The sequence below is a fragment of the Melospiza georgiana genome, chromosome 5 (assembly GCF_028018845.1).
Source record: "Melospiza georgiana isolate bMelGeo1 chromosome 5, bMelGeo1.pri, whole genome shotgun sequence".
NCBI lineage: Eukaryota > Metazoa > Chordata > Aves > Passeriformes > Passerellidae > Melospiza > Melospiza georgiana.
This window is the reverse complement of record NC_080434.1, coordinates 21,365,119-21,385,758: the sequence shown is the minus strand read 5'-3', so window position 1 is coordinate 21,385,758 and position 20,640 is coordinate 21,365,119. Positions and strand designations below refer to the sequence as shown.

General features: G+C 43.2%; 1 long non-coding RNA gene across 1 annotated transcript in view; it reads left to right on the top strand.

Annotated features, from left to right (window-relative positions):
* Positions 1-20,640, top strand: part of LOC131084006 (uncharacterized) — a 31,603-nt gene that overhangs the window by 6,846 nt on the left and 4,117 nt on the right. The window lies entirely within an intron of this gene.

Here is a 20,640-nt window from a genome sequence, read left to right as displayed (position 1 = left end):
TAGATTCATCTTCACCTTACTGTTTCATGTCTCATCATCTTTTGGCACATCTTTGGGCTCCCACAAAGGTGTTACAGTGCCCTAAGACTTCCAGGTTTGATATTTTAGATTATATTACCTTGGAAGCAGGGACAATAACTCACTCCCTGTTTCTCCAAGTGGCAAGTGTAGACTGCCACTGCTGTGACAGCAAAACAGCTAAAATAATTTTAATTTAAAAACCTACCTTTCTCTTGTTTTGAACTCAGGATACAAATACATCTGTAGACACATGATGTGAACCAGTAAATACAAGTAACAGAACTGAAAATGTGAAGAGACTGATAAAGGAAAATAAAGTGGTATCTTCCAAAAACAGATTCTTTGCCTAGTCCTCTTGTCTGCTTTCAGGCAGGAGAAATCTTCCTTTTGAAGTGAGTCTTCTTGCTCTGTATAATGTGTCAGTCTGCAATCATCAGCAAAGTTGACATTTTTCATCCAGAGGTATTAATTTTTTGAAGATGTTGACTGTGGGCAAAATAATTTTTCTTAAAGGAAAGACATTGCTGCCCCAAATCACAGTGACATATATGTCAGTGTCTAAAAGTTTTGCAGATTTTATATCACCAAATTCACCAGATCAAGGCACATGGCAGTGACTATTCAGGACACTATGATGCTGTATTCCAGTCTGAGTGATGAACTGTTAAATGTGTCCCACTTAGGCATACACCTACGAATAAGAGTCAGTGAAAATTGTATCATACATGGAATGGAAAAAAACCCAAGAACAGGATCAGGAAGTGTTTCCTCTTTGTCTTGCAAAAAAGCTACCACAGCTTTTTCAGTAAGTTTCAAAAGTTTGAAATATTCATCATGAAGGTAAATCTGCTAAAAGCATCAGCTGTTTCAAAATGTTAAGCTATAAAGTGGGTGGGCAGAGAGCTTACAACGAGTCCACTATTGGGGCTAAGCTTGGTCACTGAGCTGGGAACAAAACAGAGAGCTGCACAAAAAGGAGGTCCAGCCATCTAGTGGCAAATGACCCTGCTGTGCAGCCTGCTGCTGGCTGCCTTCCAGGGGATGCTGCATCTCAGGGCCAGTGTGCTCCAGACTGGGACAAAGGGACATTGCCCAGATTTTGATTGGTTCAGGACTGGGCAGCAGTGAGACGTTTAGGGAGCAAGCCAAGGTGCATAGACCCTGCAGCAAAACTGGGAGAAAGAGTGGCAGGAGCAGTGACAGTGTCAAACACAAGGGCAGCTTTGGCTGGGCGGACAAGGAAGAGGCTGCACTCAGTCAGTTCTGCACTGTAAAGAGCATCTGTTTACAGGTGCCTCCTTACAGTGCTTGTTCTCTTTCAGAATACATCTTTGTCCTAACAAACTTATACTTGCTACCCTGCCTGCATCTGTACAGCAGGAGTCAGAGAAAAATTTGGGCATTTTTCCATAATCCCATAGCAGAGAACACATGTCCAGGGGATATGCACAACCGAATGATGCAATGCACTCGTGTCCCACTTCACACACAGAAAAGAAAGATTTAGGCCAAATTGTTCACATCTGAAACAAGAATGATGCAAGCAAACAACTACACGAAGAAAACCATATGCTGAGTCCAAGCTGGAATGAAACATTTACCCATTATTTATTGAGAGTGAATGTTTTATATCTTCTATGTGGTTACAAAGTAATAGAAAAAACACAACCTTGGCAAAGCCAGAAGAGACATCAAAACAGTAAACCATTAAATACTTCATGGAAAGTTTAAAAACCAAACAATTTGTATGCCTGAATACGTCTCAGAATTGAGCAATGTGCCAAAGCTCCCATTGCAGAAGTGATCTCAATGCTTGGAAGACCAAGTCTCCTTGAAAGCAGTCAGATACAAGTCCTACAGGGGTTAGTTTGCAACTTGCTTGGGCACCCAAAGTAGGTATCCAGTGGGCTGGTGTAAGCAGTCTGGATATGAAATGATCATTGGTGAACTCATTTGACTGCTACTCAACACTTTTGAAATATCACATTTTGTCCAAAGCACAGCCCTTTATTGGTTTACAGACACACAATGCTGCATTGCAGCTTGTAGTCAGCTTCCAAACACTGGCCATAGTGCAGTCATGGTTATACCAGGCATGGCCAGGTGAATATGAATAACTCTGTGAAACTCCAAATAGTTAACTTTGTGCTCTGAGAATTTTTATAACTGAAACCGAAGCTTGGTTCCAAGTAGTTACCGCAACATGAACTGATTGTAGCAGAAACATTTGTTCTTTATCAGAAAACACAGTACTGGAGGGACCACAGAAGATAATGCTTCCCTTGAGGCAGGAGGTAGCCAAAGGCAGCTGACAGCCACTAGTGTAGAAAAGAAATACAGCTGTGTCCTCCCAGAGTGGTATCAGCTACTATATCTCAAACCCTCACTTCTCTTTGTGAAAGGTTTCTGTTACTCACAGTGATAGCTAAAAAAAGCAGGGAGGAAACATCTGGTTACTACTTTGAAGTGGTTCTTGCCATTGATTTCCCAATGTAACTCTAGAAAACAGAGATGCAAATTCATCAGGCACGTTTTGACAAAGTTCTGTTCTAAGGAGTATTTGGTCATGGAAAGGATGAATCTCCAAATGAGCTATTGTGCTCAGTTTTCATTTGGACTTTTTCAAACATGCTCTCTTACCTGGCTAACAGGAGAAATTACCTGCCTGGTGCATGAAATGTTGTGTTCCCCAGTGGGATGTCTCACACCATCTGGCTTTACCACTTCCATTTCACTAATGGATCACACCTGATATTTGCATTGAATCCTACACCACAACACCTTCAGAGCTGTCTGAAAACACAGACTTCAGAAAGAAAATCAACATAAAAATTGTACTTCTCACTTCTCTGTTTTACCCACCAGGAAGCTGAAGGAACAGATAATGTGTAATGGACTTTCTTAAAGCATCTCAGTAAATCAGCGGCCAAGTTTGCTGTCTGTTCCTGCAGTCAGCAGTAAATAGGCTAAGGCAGAACACTGGACATGAGCATCCTGCTCCAAAATCTGACAGTCTGCTTTTCCTTTCTTTTTCTGGTGAAAAAGACCTCATCTTTGGGATGGAGTAGTACCCAAATCTGCATTCCTTTGCCATATGTTTTGGAGATGCATTGAAACAGGGTTATTTTTTAAAGACTTGAAAGTGGAATTTAAAAGCTGCTGACTTAAGAAAAAGGGGTCAAGAAGGAGAGCAACAGAAAAGGGATCAATGTTTTTGGGCAGAAAACATGGAAACAGCACCTCCTTCAATTTGTAAAAGACCCACTGGTGTCAGGCTGGGGTGGTTTGGCAATGAGTACACAATTTGGAGATTTGGGGCTCTCTGCACTCGGGGCACTGCTGCTGTCTCACTTTCCACTGCTCTGCAGGTCGCCTGCTGCGCTCTGCACACACTCTCCTCTCCTGTGGTTATTTTTGAAGCAGCTCCTTAAAACAGACGTCCTCATATGTGTCTCTTCCCTGCTACACAAATAACACTTTGCCTCATGCTCCTGTCATCCTTTTGAACTTAATTTAAAAAAAGGGGGAAAAAAAAGGAGTTAAGAAGAATATCCTTTCCCATTGGTGATTTTTGTTGTAACTTTCATGGAACTGTCACTCTGAGGCACCTGAGTTGCTTTTGTGCCCTTCATAGAGCAATTTACAAAGGTTTATTCTTTCTGGCCTTTTTCATTGCCTTTCTAAAGATTCTTCCCTCTTTAGGCCCTTTCCAACTCTCCCTCTTCTCTTTCTCTGACTTCTGGATGCACTGCAAACACCACAGGTCTCACAAAAACTTCCTCTTGGATAATACTACTGAAGAATCCACATGTACCAGTTACACTTTGTCCTCCTTGCACAGTCATCCTGCAGCTACCAGTACCATAGTCTGGCACCCAGGCACACCTGCTTTGGGCACCTCAAACTTCTCCCTTGGAAGGACTCACTCTCCTTAAATACTTTATCCTTGATTCTCTTGGTATTTTTCCTAAGGAAGCAAGTGGAATGTGTGCAGCTTGAGATGCAATGATTAAAGGAGGTGCTAAATTGTGGGAAAGCATATGAAGTAAAATACCCTTGACAGAACATTTGGCCTAAATGTTATTTTCTGGTACCTTTTGTGCACACAGGCACTGACTGCCAGCCTTGCTCACTGAGTAGGCAGGAAGTATCCCTGGGGGTTTAAAGGGAACTGATCAATAAGGTCCTTTCCATGAGTGGAGGAAGCCAGCACAAGCCAGCAGAGGAATTATGTAAGTCTATGAACTTTGAGCTCACACGTGAATTCCCAGCTCTGAGAAAATCAGTAAGAGTTTGGGGATTTTGGCTGAGGGTGGAGAGGTTTTACCACACAGCTTATTGGGCAATGTTTCTACCAAAGTGCAAAACTAAACTAATTTGCAGAGCCAGAGGCTTCAAAGAGAATAATATTGTCCCCTGTATCCAAGGTCCTATGTACAATCAGCAGTGACACTCCTGGAAGCTAAACCAGGGAATTTTAGTTTAGAAAATGCAACTTCTCAGAGGCAGCCCTGGTGGTACAATGGCATTCCTGAATAGCTGTTGTGACACTGTTGTTAACAAGGCCTCTGGAATGCCAAACAATGTTTCAACAATTGTCAATCCCACCCAGCTTCATTTGCTTCTTCCTAGGGGACTGCAAAATTATCAGGCTGTCCATTTCTACTCCTCCTCTTTGCCTGATGTCTGAGAGCAAGGTCCTTCAATCTCCAGTGCCTGCAGAAGCCTTGTTACTGGTGGCACAGGGATTATAAAGAGGCCATTGTGTAAGGACAGAGTTTAAACTGGACTCATAAGGTTCAGAACTTCTTTTTTCAGTTTGTGAGGTTTTTTTCCAACCATAGCCTTTCTCTCAACAGCCATGCTCCCCCTAATGCTAGAGAAGGAAAACAGCCTTCTCCAATTCAGTGCTAAGAGGAGATGGAAAGATGCTTGACACACAGGCAGGCCTTGCACACCCTGTGGAGGTCTTTTAGCCTTAAGCCACATCTCCCAGCATGACTTGGCCAGCAGAAGAAACCGAAAATGGGAAGTGTTGCCTGCTAGGCACAGCTCTGTGCTATGCTGTGAACTCTTACACCTTTGCTCCTTCAGCACAGAAAATGGGTCACAGTTGTGATTTCAGGAGGAGGTCATTGGCCCAATTGCTCAATAGTGAGAAAGGGAAAACTTTAGCTGCTGTCCTGCCAAGAAAAAAAATCATGACCCAGCATGACGTGAGCCTGAAGATGGACACTGAAGTTGCATATGCTGTGTGGTTCCAGCTGAGTGGGCATGTTAACAACACCCAAACACTAAATCAAAACAAAGCAACTTAATTAGAGAAGATAAAGTAAAATCAAACATCCCCAGCCCCACAAAGCAGCCATGCTGGAGAACATGGAGGCTCCAGCCTCCTTATGCCAGCACGTGAAGCACATTTGCAGGGATACAAACATGGCTACACAGAACTGGGAGGACACACTCACAGAGGGTCAGGTCACCCAACAAAAACATGGGCACATAATGATGGGAAATGGGGAACAGCTTTAAACTAAAGGAAGAGAGATTTAAATGAGATATAGTAGGAAGAAGTTCTTCACTGAGGGGTGCTGAGGCACTGGAGCAGGCTGCCCAGGGCAGCTGTGGATGCCCCATTCAAGGCCAGGCTGGATGGGACCACCCTGAAGTGGTGGGAGACATCCCTGCCCATGGACCTAGGAACACTCAGGGCAGCTGCAGTGCAGCATCTCCACCATAAACACTGAAGCTCTCAGCATGACAGGGAGAGAACAAAGACAGAGAAGGCAGCAAAGGCCTCTAGGTGTCCTTCCCCACTGCAAGGGGCAGGGGTTTAAAATCCCCCATATTCTGTTTCAGGTAGAACTCTAAGATTTCACTGTCAGCACAAAATAGGGGAGGGGAGGAGGTTCTCTTTAGGGGGCAGCTTGAGGGTGGTGGACAGTAGGATAGGACACTTGATGTTGCTGGCTCTCCACCAGCCCTAGGACATGCATTCCTATCACCCCCAGGATAATACATGCATTCCTATCACCACCAGGATAACACCTATCCCTCCCCCCCGAACAGTGCAGAATTCACCTCTCTTTCCATACAGCCACCCTGGCAGGTGGGAAGATAGGCCAGGAAAACCCATCCAGGGTGGATGTGGCACCATGCATCTGGCAATAGAAAGAGCTTGCTGCAGGTCACATCTTTCTTCACAGTGCCACAAAAGCCTGAGCCACCTCCTCCAGACACCTTCTGTCCCCTACTCTCACCAGCTGAGAGAAAAAAGACTAGTTTTGTTTTTGTGTTAATTTTAAACCAGTGAAAGCTGATTATTGCTTAGTAAGCCTAATCCATGCCTGCTCTCTAAACACGAAGGGAAAATATATATGTTTTCCTTTAAATAGCAAAGAAGAATAGACTAAGACAAGAATCTATTCAGAAACTACAAATCAGAGGACTTGGTGAGAGCTGTCCAGTTTTATTCTCTTCCTTTCTAACTACCATTGCAGCCAGGAGCTGAAATTCTGCTGGACTAAAGCTTCCAGCAGAGTGTGGTCAGCTCTGTGCTATCAACATCCTCATCCTGCAGGCTCACTCACACTTTGAAAAAAATATTCCTCTATGTCAAAAGCAGTAAATTTCAAAAGTAGCAAATTTCACAGGCAGCAGCCAATGAAAAATCATGGAAACTTAGGTGCCTGTGACAGCTGGAACAAAGGTTTAGCAATACATGTCATGCTGTCTGCATCAAACCACGGGCAACAGATGTACTTTGACACCAAATCCTCTTTCTTCACATTTAGGTGTATTAACTGAGTAAGGGCTTCCTCCCACATACCTGTTTTCCATCACCCTTAATGCAGGGCATTCTGCCACCCAGAGTGTAAAACGCAGTCACCTTTTCCTTCAGGTCACAGAGCAACTGCAGCCACGCTTGGAGCTCAGCAGCCTCCCAGCTGCCACCACTTGAGTCTCACAGCAGCTGAGGCTGATTTAAAGGCAGCAGACAGCAAAGTCACATCGAGCAAAGCTGATCCATTTCTGCTACAAAATTTACACGTGGAAAGGCAAGGACAGGCAATAACACTCCACGGATCTCTAAAAGAATTTGGTGCAAGGTGCAGACTGCACCAAAATGAAAGCAATGCAGGAAGGCTGCTGGGTTGCCCATGTGCCCTGGGGCCAGGGGAAAGTAGCAGCTTCATCTGCAACCATGACCTGTCCTGGCCCTCTGACCACACAGTCAGAGAAAAAAGAGCAAGATCTGCACTCTCATTCCCCTTCTCTCTTTCTGCAGATGCAAATACTCAGATTTTCAGACTGCTTTTATGCCTTCCCATGCTTCATCACAGCAAATATTTGCAGGAGACAGTACTTCTTTTTGAGCCATCTCCTCCTTAAACCTGGATTCTCCCTCCACCCTCTTCTGCTTTGTAGTCTTTGCTTTTCTATTTGTATGGTTCACAGTAAGGATAAAGGTGTTTCTCTCTCCACCCTCCCCACAGGGGTGAAACCTGACTGATTTGACCTAAAGCCATCACTTTTCTATTGCTGTCATTGTAACAAACCCACTCTTATTTCTCAGGGTTTTCATCACAGATGCATACCAGATAAATTTACCTGTGCAGGGGTGAATGGCATTCCTAAAATACTTGAGTCCCTCAGAATTGAATCTACAGTACAATTTATAACTAGCAAACTGGCACCTGCATGTCCTCATAGGTCTATAATCCCTAGCTGAAAAGCCTATATTAATCATGCAAGGCTTAAAATCAATTTCAGATACAGACTGAACAGAGTTAACCAGCAGTTTCATGGATCCAGCTCTCATTCTAGGGCCAGACACCTTATCTAATACAGGCAAGATCTTTATGAGTAACCCTTTGATAAGCATCACCCAGACTGGGCTGGAAGGGTTTTGTAATTGTTTGGTTTGTTGCAAAGAGCCACTGAGAGTTTCTTGTGGGCCTGTGAGGCAAAGCAGGGAGTTTGATGAGAACAAAACAATGAGCATCTGGGGCTTGATGACACACACTGACATCAGAAAAGCTGCAGCTGCAGGTGGGTGCCATCATCATTAACAAGAGGTTATAAATGTTCATAAGCTTCAAGGTGCTTTTCTTCATGAGTATGCTGGAGCAGGACTGCTCTGCTCCCCTGCAGATACCAGAATCTTCCTATCATCTCCAGTGCAGTTGCTTAATCCTTATCAGCAGAGCCCACAAATTGTTTACAGGGGAGCAGGCTGGTCAGGTTATCTGGCAGCCTTAAAGCTGTCTCCTTCTGACAAAGCTGTCTCCTTCTGCTCTAGGAAGGGCTGGCCCTTACTTGGAACAGTAAAACAAGCATAGTGGTAAATAAATCTCAAGTCAGATGCAATGAATATATCCAAAGGGAAGCCTCCCAGTGTCAGGCAGATAGGTGAGTTCGAAACCTGAACTTTGACAAAATAATAACTGACAGCAGCTGCAAACCAGAGCTGGCAGAGCTGGAGGAGTCACATGCACTTTAAAGTGGGTTTTGTCTTTCTTTGGTTGTGAGAAAAGGAGTGATCTTCATGTACATCATCCAAGGCAAGAAAACTAGTGCAAGGTAGGTGAGGGAGCAAGCCAGCCTTATTTTTAACAACCAACAAAATGAAACAACTGATTGGCATCATGCAGTGCTGAGACCAGTGTGACTCATACTGAAAGGACAAATTGTCCATGACAGGATGTGAACCATCACATACAAATAGCATCACCTTCTTCCCCAGCCAAATGCATGTCCATAAAGCCAGAGAACAGGAAGCACATCCTTGCCCCTGGCATAAACCCACCTGATGACAAAGAACATCTATCATTATGCAACTTTTTCATGCAGCCATTTTCTATGGCAGATATATGTTTGTCAAAGGACATCCCGTGGCAGATACCACAAATGACTGACTGGGGGAGAAAACACTTTTGTCTTATGATTCCACAAGATAAAAGTCCCTTTTCTATTGGTTTTCTATGTGCATGACTGAGTTTTAACTTGACTGGTTAGAAAAAGAAAGTAAGTTCATCCATTCACAGTTAACTCACATGTAAATAGGATTTTACAAATATTCCCACTGTCCCTTGGCAGCAGTGGCAGCCTCCACTGCAAGAGGAATCACATCTAAGGAAAATTATAAAGTCACACTTTGAGCACCATCCTTGAAGTCAGTGAAAATTTCTTTACACCCCTAGTGACATCTGACAGCAAAGGAAGTGTTCTGATTGCTTCAAGAAGATGTTCTGCACTGAGTCAAAAAGCCAAAGCCCTAATTACAGTACCAGAAACCTGAGCATCAGCAGCCACGTTCTTTCCCTGGCTGTCAGCTCAGAGGCTGGCACAGCAGGTTCAGCCAGAAGCAAACTGAGCACCAGCAGTGCCTGCAGGATTTCCTTGGTTTTACCTCAGTGCTCAGAGATGCCCTGTTCCCCTTTGAACCTTGATTAAAGCTGCCCAGGCTGAGCTGTCAGCATGACTCAGCAGCAGCACACTGAGCTGCTCTCACTCCTGTGCAGAGCTCACAGCTGCACCACTGATCTCCTCAGAAACTTTCTGTGAGATAAAGGCACCAAACACGGCTCATGCATCGCACCAAGTCCATAACAAAAACAGTTACCTCAATTACATCTGAGGACTGAAAAAAATGCAAACTTCTGGTAGCTATAAATCTTACAATCTCCTCCCCCTCCATATTTTTTTCAAAGGAAAGTTAGTTATAGCTGGAATTCTCTATTATTTGAGCTTATCTTCAATCAGTTCTTGAAAGATTTGTATCCTCTTACTCTTGGACTGTAGAAAATATATCTTCAAGAAGTTATTATGTGGACTGGCTGATATTTTTGTAAGCTTAATAAATAAGATTTTCCTTATTAGCAAATTACAGTAGAGATATATGAAAGTTAATTTTATGGAAGTTTATTAAACTTCCTTTACTTCTAAAACTTGTGTACAAATAACACCCTATTAGTTTTAAGAGTATTTTTATCTTCAGCTAAATTTGTCTAGAAAGGAGTTAAGTTTTTCAGGAGGCAACATGATGTATCAAATCTGATAAGACATTTCTTTGGCAGAGAAAAATCAACAGCTCTGCACAGAACAGTTGTAGCAACTACATCAAGGTCAGGCTTTTACTCCTTTGCAGACACAGACTCTCTCAGCATGGAAACTCTGAAATTCAGAAATTTAGAAACCTGAAATGCAGGCTGCAGTAACAGGTCAAATTCCCTAAAAAGTAAAGTTAGTACCTAGGATAGTGAGGGTTTTATACATATTAGTATTTATCAGTAACAGTAGTTCCTTCCTTTTTGCAAGCTTCATCATGAATTAAGTATTCTAGAATAACCAAAGGAAGAAAAAAAACCACACAAAACCTTCCTCTCGAGGAGACCCAAGTATTGCTCTTCTTAATTCATAATTCCACATTTCCAGGTCAGCCATTCAGTCACCAGGATAGACAGGATCTTAAAATTGGGACATAAAGAACAAGCAGAATAGAAAATAAAGGAAAAAAATAAATGAGATCCTCTCGAAACATCTCTCCCTTCAGCCGTTCTTCAAACAGCACGAAGTGGGATCTGCCTGACAGCATTTATTCCCTTGAAGGTCAGCTTTGAAAGAAAGAGCTACTGTAGCTACCTCAAAAGACTGTGAAGCTTTTTTTTTTTCAGCGGAGGAGGGAGCCTGAGCTCTGGAAGAAGGGAGCAGAAGAGACAGGCGTGTGCTCCCCAGGGGATGCTCCCGTGGAAATACAGCTCTGCCCAGCGCTGGGTCCTGCTCTGCAGAGCCCAGGGAGGGGAACGCGGGAAGCTCCCTCGCCCCGCCAAAGATGAGTTTCCATGATGAGTCACCTCCCTCTCTGTGCCTCTCCTGTTTGACAGTGTTGAGCCAGCCAACAGTGACTTTCCGTGGCAAAATGCCTGAGCAAGGAGATCAGGCTGCCTTTGTTGTGGCTGTTTCATTTATTAGGTCACAGGGTCCTGAAGTCATCGTGGGCTGTTTGAAAACAGCAACACGAGAGGCCAGAGAAGGTTCCTTTGCGAACAGGCTCCATTTGCACTTGGTTACTTTCAACTGAAAGGGGATTTCCAGCATCAGCACACAGTACCTACAGACAGCTCTTCTGGATTTAGTGATTTAAATGTTATCAGGGTGCTTGCGTTTGAAACAATCCTCTTGATCAGCTGAGGCAGACTTGGAGAGGGCCACACAGTACTACTTTGGAAAAGTTGTGCTAATTCTCTTGCTTTTTTTTTTTATTTGCAATCAGATTTTCTGCTTCTGTAATTTCATTCTTTTTATGGCATTTATGAGTCAACTGCAAGACTTTTATTTGCATTTTGGTTTGCATGGCCCTAGGTGGAAGATATTAAGCTGTTAACCAGGCTTCCAGTAGTCAGCAACAGAAACCCACAAAAACATGCAAACTAAACTGCAAACAGGACTGGCAGAAACCACAGTTTGGGGGAAAAAAAGGTATCTCCACCCTCTTTTGTTCAGTAATAGTTCTGACATGTCTGCCACCAGGCTGAATTGAAAGGGGAGGCTCAGTCGGAATTGTTCTGTGGAAAGCTACAATGACACAAATGGAAGTGCCTGCTCACAATGCATCGCTGTGCTGCAAATTCAACTGCTGTGTCAACTTCAAAAATCACAATTATAAATTCATTCAGAAAGGGACTCACCAAATTAATGGAGACAGATCAATCAGGACCTATTAAACACAGCAACCTTAGGTGCACGGGTTTTTTTGCCAAAAGTGGACAAGGTATCCCAAAGGAAAAATCACACTATGGATCTTTCATTCCTCAAGCTGTTTCCTAATCATCTGTCACTGGCCACTGTAGGAAACAGGACACAAAGTTCAGTCAATATTTTAACCAAGTCAGTAGGACACCTTTGCTGCCAGCCTCAAGTTTAAAATAAGCATGGGTGGGAATACAGTATGTGTCAAAGGAAGGCAAACAGCAGAGCTCCTGGCTCCCAAGTGAGCCAGAAAAGTAGTTTTCTGTATGGAATGCTTCAAGTAATAAAGTATCTCTAATAATGAAGTGTCATTCAGTAATGAAACTCCTGCATTTGGGGGAAATTTTGAGTTTTTAAACTGCCTCCAGAGAATAAACAAGTCCTGGATTTTACCACATGGAGACAAGTAAAGCATATCCCCTTTTACTGACATTTGAGTCTACAGAACACAAGTTCCTATCAGCCCAGTTCAATGTTATAGTTACGTATAATTAACTCTTCCTACTTGTACCACAACTCATAATAATAGGTAAGAATTAACATATATGTTACATTTTTATCCTCCTACACTGAAGGAAGAATAACAGTCACATCAAACTGCACTCTGAAAACAACTACCAGCATTTTCAAAAACATCCACCATGGTTTATGAGTTACCTTTCTAATCCAGGCAGCTACAGAGAACTGCCCTAACTATGGCATTTCCAGCTTTGGACTGTGGCAAGGCACAAGAACAAATTCTGCAACAGTTATTTTCCTCTTGAACATCTCATGCCGCTAGATAAAAGAAATAAGCTCTCTCAAGGGCTGCCTGCAAAAGCCAGCCCATGCCACAAGCCCCTGCAGCAGAAGCCCATTGATTTTTCCACACGTGTTAAGTCCTTCTTGCTGAGGCAGACAGGAACAGCTTTACAGGAAAGCACAGTGAAGGTGTTTTCAGGTGATCCTAAACATCAATCCCAGCTGCTGGGGAATGGCAAGGCACTGCTGCTTTGGTGTCTCTTTACTGGAGCTCCATTTGGGATAGGCTGCCTACTGCTGTATTGCCAAATGTCTCCTTCCACGTGTGTTCACCACTTGAAGCTTTTTATAGAACCATCTCATTGCTGCCTGAGGTCAGATGGCAGCTGGAGCCCTGCACCTGGAAAATGTGCAAGTATTTGAGTCAGCACCCAATCATTTCAGCCAGGAAGGAAGTGGGAACAGGCCCAGCTGTCAAACCTTTCCAGAGCCTATCTGGACACAAAACACACACCTGGTGAAGCTCCCAAACACTCTGTGTGTGTGATCTGCAGCCTGCTGCAGGGAAATGTGTGGCCACATGCCCTCAGCAGAACAGCCTTGCACAAAACAGAGAAGAGAGGATGCCAAAAAGCCAGGAATGGCACTGGAGTCAGGGAGTTTGCAGCCTGGGTGGACTGGAGCTGTTCTTACCTGTGCCTCTGGAAACCATCTCCCTAAGGGAGCACATCATCTTGCTGGATCTTCCTAATATTGGCCTGTTCTGTGTCATTGAGGAGTTCCTTTTTCCAGGGCAAAATTCCTAAACCACATATTGCTTTCCCTGACTCTTCCTACAGACTCTGCAGCAAAATCTAGACCACGATAGATTGTTCCCGTGTTGCTTAATAACAAAACAGAAAAGAAATTTTGCTGAAAGGGAAAAAAACCCAAACCAACAAACAAAGTTTTTAAAGTTGTCAATGACTGTTTTCTCCATGGGTAACAATGTGGCAAGAATGGGACACACCAAATGCCACAGGGCTGAAGCTACTGGAAAACAAGAACTCAGACCTCAGTGTTCACTGAAATTTGAGGTAAAAAAACCCCAAACGACTAGGTCTCACTAGATGACCAAAACAAAAGATTTAAGTAGCAGCTTACCTGTCTTGTTTCCCTTTCTACAAGGCCTCAAACTCAATTGAATTATTTTTCTGTAAAATATCACAGAGATAGAAGTCCCCCACACAGACATGGGGACCATGATGGACTTTGGCACACTATCAGGAAGTGACAGAAACTTTTCTCTGCCTTTCTTCCTTTCATGCCACCCCAGAGCCTTCTGATAACACCTGAGCTGAACAGCAAACTCCATCCAGAGAGCAGAAGTCTTTTTTGTCTGGTTGATGTTTACACGGAGACTCTGCTGCACAGAGCTGCAAGCCTTTCTTCCCCTTTTTATCTTCTGCAGTTAAAAGGCCTTTACAGTCAATTGTCCCAAGGGAACAATTCCAGACTACAAACTGGAAAATATGAACTGCCCTGTCCAACAAAACCATTTCAGAAACTCTCATTTCTGCCTGCTGTGGTAAGGGAGCAGCATGGGGTGAACTGGGGAGACCAAAACTGCTGCATTAAGAAAAGCAACCCACAGAACTGATACATGCACAGCAGTCACCTCACAGAGCAGCTGCAAAGGAGGAATTAGAACACTCAGGACAAAACCTACAGATTTGAACAGCATTGTGGGTTGAGCACTTCAGATCCAGGAGAAGCTGTTTCAGTGCCCCAGGAGTTCAGTCGCTTTTGAGTAATTGTTTCAGTGTCCTCTGGCACATTCCTGTGAGGATGCTCCTCTATCTGCTGCTGGCCACCCCCTCTCCACTGATAAACTGATAGAATGCCTTTACTATCTGCTGTCTCCATTTTAGGGTTATGGCTCAGCTTTGGGAAAAAACTCCTCAAACCCACTCTCAATAAATGCATGAGGCAGCCAGGAATCTCTTCTCTCTTCTACTCCAAACAAAGCAACCCAGCTGCAGCCAGCATGCAGGTGCATTAACCAGCATGGTGCTCCAGAACTGCTGGAAAATGTTAGCACTCCAATGACACATATATATATATAAAGAATAGTTAATAGTATAATAACAGTTACCACTGAGCAGAGCTCAGCAGTGCTGGGGAAATCTTCAGAAACTGTTATAAAATGGTAAAAATAAAACCTCTGAAAATTGACACAACACATGGAAGAAACCAGGATTTTAAGACAGAAGTATTCTCAAATGTAGTTAAGACCTGTACAAACCTCCATACAGAGTCTGGACACAGCACTGCAAGACAAAGCACTGCAAGACACAGCACTTGGCAATAGGACAGCCAGCAAATGATCTCACTGCAAACACCTCACACTGCCAAGGCATTTTATTCCCTTGCTGACACATACCAATTCTGCTGCAAATTCCTTTAGGGGATAGGAAAGCAGACCTAAGCCATAGTTCAGGCTTATCTCTATTAAAACAAAGGCATAGCTACACTCCAGCATTTCCAAGAAGCTGATTCTCTGCTGTTTAAACCTAGAAAAGCTCCAAAATTAAAGGCAAAGAGCAGGACTGAGTTGCATCAAGGTAATTTAACTAGAGATGACCCCAAACCATAGTACTTCCAGTACAATTAAGTTGTAGCCTCAAGAGCACCAAAAAGGAAAGGTTGGTTGGGTTGTATTCAATCCAGAATTAATCCCATTCTGGCAGAACACCTGGAGTTTCACATGAATACCCACCTAGAAATCCCACAAGGGGCAGGGTTAGTGCAACAACAGCAAGTGCACAGGACCAGGAGTGCAGCTGGAGGAGATCATGTCACAGAGCAGAAGTGAAAACCTCATGTCTCAGTCCCAGAGCTTACTGGAGATAACTGAGAGCTCCCACAGCACAAGCTCAGAGAAGAGAAGCAGCTCCCAGCTGTTGAGGGCTGCCTCGGTGTCCCCTCAGCAATGCCATTGCTCCTGCTGTGCAGGACAGCTGTGCACAGCTGTGCAGAGACAGGACAGGACAGCACCACCTCCACCGAGAAACAAGGGTCAAGGAAAAGCATCAAATCCTTTACAAAACCTAATTCTTCCCTTTGTTTCATTTTCACATTTCACACAAATGTGAAAGAATCATCTATTGCTTAAGAAGTCATCCATATTCAAACAATGGCTTTTTGCAGCACATTGCTCAGTTACTGCTGTTACAACCCCCACAAAACACTGGCAAAGCACCAGTTCAATGAAGACAAAAAGAAACATTCATGCAGCCTTGTCACCCTCACAAACTTTAAATAACGCTGAGGGTTAGGGGCTACTCAGTGCTTGAATCTAGTTGCCAATTTTTTTCTCCCCAAACGACCTTTGAAAAACCCTCATGGCCTGAGGCAGAAAAATATAAAAAATAATCAAACCTCAGTTCTGCCCTTGATGCCCACCTCCCCCTGACCCCCCAGCTGGTGGATACAGGGAAGACACATCTACCAATGAAGCAATAAATATTTAAGGGATATTTCTAAGTTTTTTTCTTTACCCAAACAATCTGGGATGCCTCTGTCCCCCTATGTCAGCCTGCAAATTTCTCCCTCGCTTTTAGGGAATGTACTGAAGGATGAAATTTCCAGGTCCAGGGAAACTTTGAAGCAGCATCTCCACCTCTGGACTTTGGTAGTCACCATTCCTCCCTGTGCAGCAGCATTCCCACTTCAAACACACAATATGAACATGTACAGCCAAGTCAAACATCTACTCTTGTACCAGAAAACCTCTCTGGCACTCAAGTGCAAGGCTGTGCAGTGGTAACACCTACAGAGCTTTTTTCTGGTGCTGAAGCCCCCGGTGGACAGCCCAGGAATCCAAAGCACTCCTGTGACTTCCCGGCGCTGTCCCCAGCTGTTTGATGTCACTGCAGTGGCACCACAGGAGCTCCCACCGAGGGTTCAGCTGCACTTTCCTGCTGGTTGATCCACCACACCATGTTTACACTATCCCTTCCTACTGGAGAAGCTCTGGTAAACAAGGGAAGAGCAGTGATTTTGCAATCAGTGTTACAGTGTTGCAATCACCGCTGTTAACACCAGCTCCGTTCAGCACAAGGCTGGTGTGTGGGTGAGCTGCAGGAGCCCCAGCGACACCCGAGCTGCCAACAGGCTTCAAAGTAGTTCCACACTCAGGTATGTTTGAGCTGCATTTCTCTACATCCCATAGAGAGTCAAGAAGCTGAGACATTAGTTCCTCAGAAACTTTATTTTCATTCAAACTACAGAAATAAAGTGGCACCTTCCAATTTCCCATTATATTTTCTGTGTATTTGTACGGCTCAGGGTGAGATGCACTAGGATAAACTACCCTGTACATATGGAGGAAGATAAGGCTCAAAAACTAGCTTTACTTCAAAGAATGCCAAACCTGACCTACGAGGCTGGCTCCAACTCTTTGATAACAATAATAGGCACAACATAGGAAAAAAGATTGATCTAAACTACCTATTGTAAGCAAAATCCAATAACTCATTACAGAAAGTCAAAGAAACCTTTTAGAAATAACAAAACAGTTTTCTACTTTGAAAAAATAGATGAGTAATTTTTGCTTTATATAGGATATATTCACACACACTTTCAAGTATCATTTTCACTATTATCATACTTACATGGCTAGAGATAAAAAAATGAAATCCCATAAGCAGATTATTATGCCAAAGTCGTCACACACGGTCTTTATCTGGGTTTAGCAACACCTGGAATTCTCCATGGTATCACAGTGACTAAAAGAGCAGTGACTAGACTCAGTGTAATTTTTCCCTTTATTAAACATGTTTTAGTAAGGCTTGAAAAGCATCAGGATTTAGAAAAATGGAGACAAGAAAAGCATAGGCAGTCATAAACCCCACGCAGTCATAAACCCCACATATTCACAGCTAAGCTTGTCACACGCTCAGTACTAGCAGGGAATAAAAAAAAAATAAATCTGAGTTGTTTGGTTAGCAGGCAAACTGATAACAACAGGCAGACTTCAGTTGGGATGTTTTTACATTTAAGGCATCACACAAAATAACAAGTTAATGCTGGGAAGCATAACAACCATCATGTGCACAGCCATAATTCACATTTAGCTCTGGACATCAGAACCTGCTTTATTTAAAAACAGAAAGGCTAGGAGGGAATCCCATAGTCTTTTGGGAAAGTGCCAGACAGCCACCAGGCAAGAGGAAGAGTGACCGTGGTTCTTATCACAGGGGAAGGAATTTAAGTGCTTATTAAAGGCTTTGCTGCAGTGCCAGAGCCAGACACCTCAAAACAAATTCTGGCAGAATACAAAACTTCTAAGAGCTAAAAGACAGAAAATCTATTCAAGCAGCTGCAGTGAATGGGTGTCCCACAAAGACACCAAAAATGGCCAAGCCATTTGTTCAAGCCTTTGGGATTGAACAGCTCCTGGAGCTCTGCAGCGATGAAGGAGAGGGGCAGCAGGTGCCTTCCACAGGGCTGGTTCCACACTGCTTGCTAATGCACTCTGCACTTCCACCCTCCAAAGAATTTAGATGGACAGGCATGAAATGCCTCAAAACGAAATAGCTATACCTATTTTCCTCCTGGTCATGTAATTTCCATTTGTCTGTTTCTTGCCCAATGGGAAAAGGCACAAAGTCTACAGTAAAAAAAACTTATTTTATGACCTAAGTAAAAACTATTAGCAAAAAAAGTTTGCAGAAACCACTGACTGTTTTCAAAAGGGCAAAGTCATCTAAAAGTTAAGTGCCAGGCAGCCTGACAGTTTTACTGTTTTAACTATCAAGCTTAACTCTCTGGTAGAGTACAGGATTTCTTAAAAACTAGTTTTAAAACCATCAGGCCAAGACTGAAAAATTAAGCTTCTTGGAAACATGGGAGGTCACATATCATATGGAAGATCCATGACACTTCCAGACACTAAAATGCAAAATTTTAGTTGGTTTTATTTCTTTTTGCATTTAGTATGAGTCCCAGAATGGAGTCCAGAGTACTTTCTCCAAGCAATTTAGTAAGAAAGGATTCCATTAGGTAGGATGGAAGCTGTGAGCTCACTCCAAGCTTGGCTAAAAGCCACTACTCCAAGTTTCCAGAATTTGGCTAACACTGAAGTTAAGTTTCCTGAGCTAGAGACAACTCGATAGACAAGACAGTGACAGTGCAGCAGGACAAACAGAAGCAACAATGAAAAGCATTGCACAGTCCAAGACTTAATGTTATACCCAGAAGCTGACAATTCACACATATTCCTCATCTATTGCCCCATCTTCACAGGCTGTATTTTGGCACATTCTTACAGCTCTTCTAGCACAGCAATTTCTGCTGTCTTTGCTTGCTCTGGTTTTGCACCACATAACCCCACTTCCAAAAAGATGCTTTATAACATTACTCTGTAGTCTTCCCAGGCTTACTAAAACAACACACTGACAACAGCCTCCCCTTTAGCTGGGGGTTTAATGACACTGAATATTCTGCAGCAATAGGAGATATTTCAACATTTACTGCTTTGTCCTCTCCTGAGCCTGTGGCTGTTACAGTAATAGGCAGAATGGAGAGCTCTCCACTTTCTCCCTCAGCACACAAATACCAACTACACCACCATTATAATCAGAAGAACATTAGTATGCAGCACAAAGTGATTTGCAAGCTGGAGAAAACAAGTTTTGTGGTTATTTGCTTCCTCTAAAAATGAATTAAAGGCATGGGCTGTAAGTTTGATAAAGCAACCATGCCAGCTAATTTCCTCTCAAGTCTTCTAAAAATACAGCAGTTATGTGAGCAGCAGAGAGCCTCACATCAACCTGCCTGCAGTTTTCATACTACAGTGCAAGTTAGCTGGCTGCTTCAATAGGTTCAGCCTCAAAAACCTGAGGCCATACCAAAAAACCCCCTATCAATCACTTTTCTAGATGAACAAAATGCTGCTACCCTAAGTAATACTCTGGTCAGTCTTGGAGTGCAATGAACAAATCCAATACTATGTAGTTCTCACAACAGCACTCAGGTTAATGCCAATGCTCTTCACAAAAGGGCAGCACTACTGCCATTTACAGTGACACTCCTTTGCAGGAGCCAGGCTGCCATGCTCCCAAATTACACACACACACTCAGCACTCGGGAGGCTGATTCATCTTCATGTTCCCATGCACACAAGCATTGCTGATGATTAGCTGAAGCTGGCAAACAGGCATGGACTGCTATATTCTACTATCAATGGACCTATTAAACAAACCTGACTTGCTCTCACACCTGCTGAATCAGGACAGACAACCAGCTACAGGAGAATCCACAGAAACCAACACACAAACAGCCTAGGCAGCTCTCTCCACATTCACAGATCTCCTAGCTGATGCCCAATACTGAAGGAATAGCATTTTAGATAGAGATGTCTACTCAAAGTGTTTCTATTAAACAATTGTAATAATGATCCAGACATTTTTGGCAGAGTCTGATATGCTCCTTATGACACATTTCTGAACAAATGTGCAAGAAAAGTGTTCAAGTCTATTTCAGCATGCAGACATTTGAGTGCCTTCATCAGGCAGATGCAACTGAAGCTTCACTGCCAGTGACTAAACTCGCTTTAATCAGTTATCACGAAGATCAAAACCCCAATAAGCACCTGCCTTGACACTTAGCTGAAGAAAGGCTCCACAGCCCTGGCAAGATCTTTAAGTACATCACACACTTTAAAAAAAAAAAAAAAAAGGCAAGAAATCAGTAATAAAGCACTGATTTTGCTGCATGCTCTAAGAGGTGGAAAGAACAAGCTTCTCATTTTTTGCTCAAAATAAGTGAACTTGACCCTCAAATTCTCCTCCATCCCGTGAACTTCCAAGTAAACTAACAGCTCTCTGGAGTAACTTTCAAACAATGAAACAAAGCCTCAACTACTCAGACATATGTACTAGCAAGCTATCTAGATACTCATATTTTATTTGTAGCCATGTCTCTGGGATGCTCTACTTGTTCTTTATGCATTATATCCTTGGAGCAAATCACTCACTGAAGCACTTTTACTGAAGCTCCTATCTGAAACTCAGTGAACAGCTTTCTGTGTACCCTTAAAATTCTTGGTTGGGCATAAAACAGAAGTCAAGAGAGAAACAACAC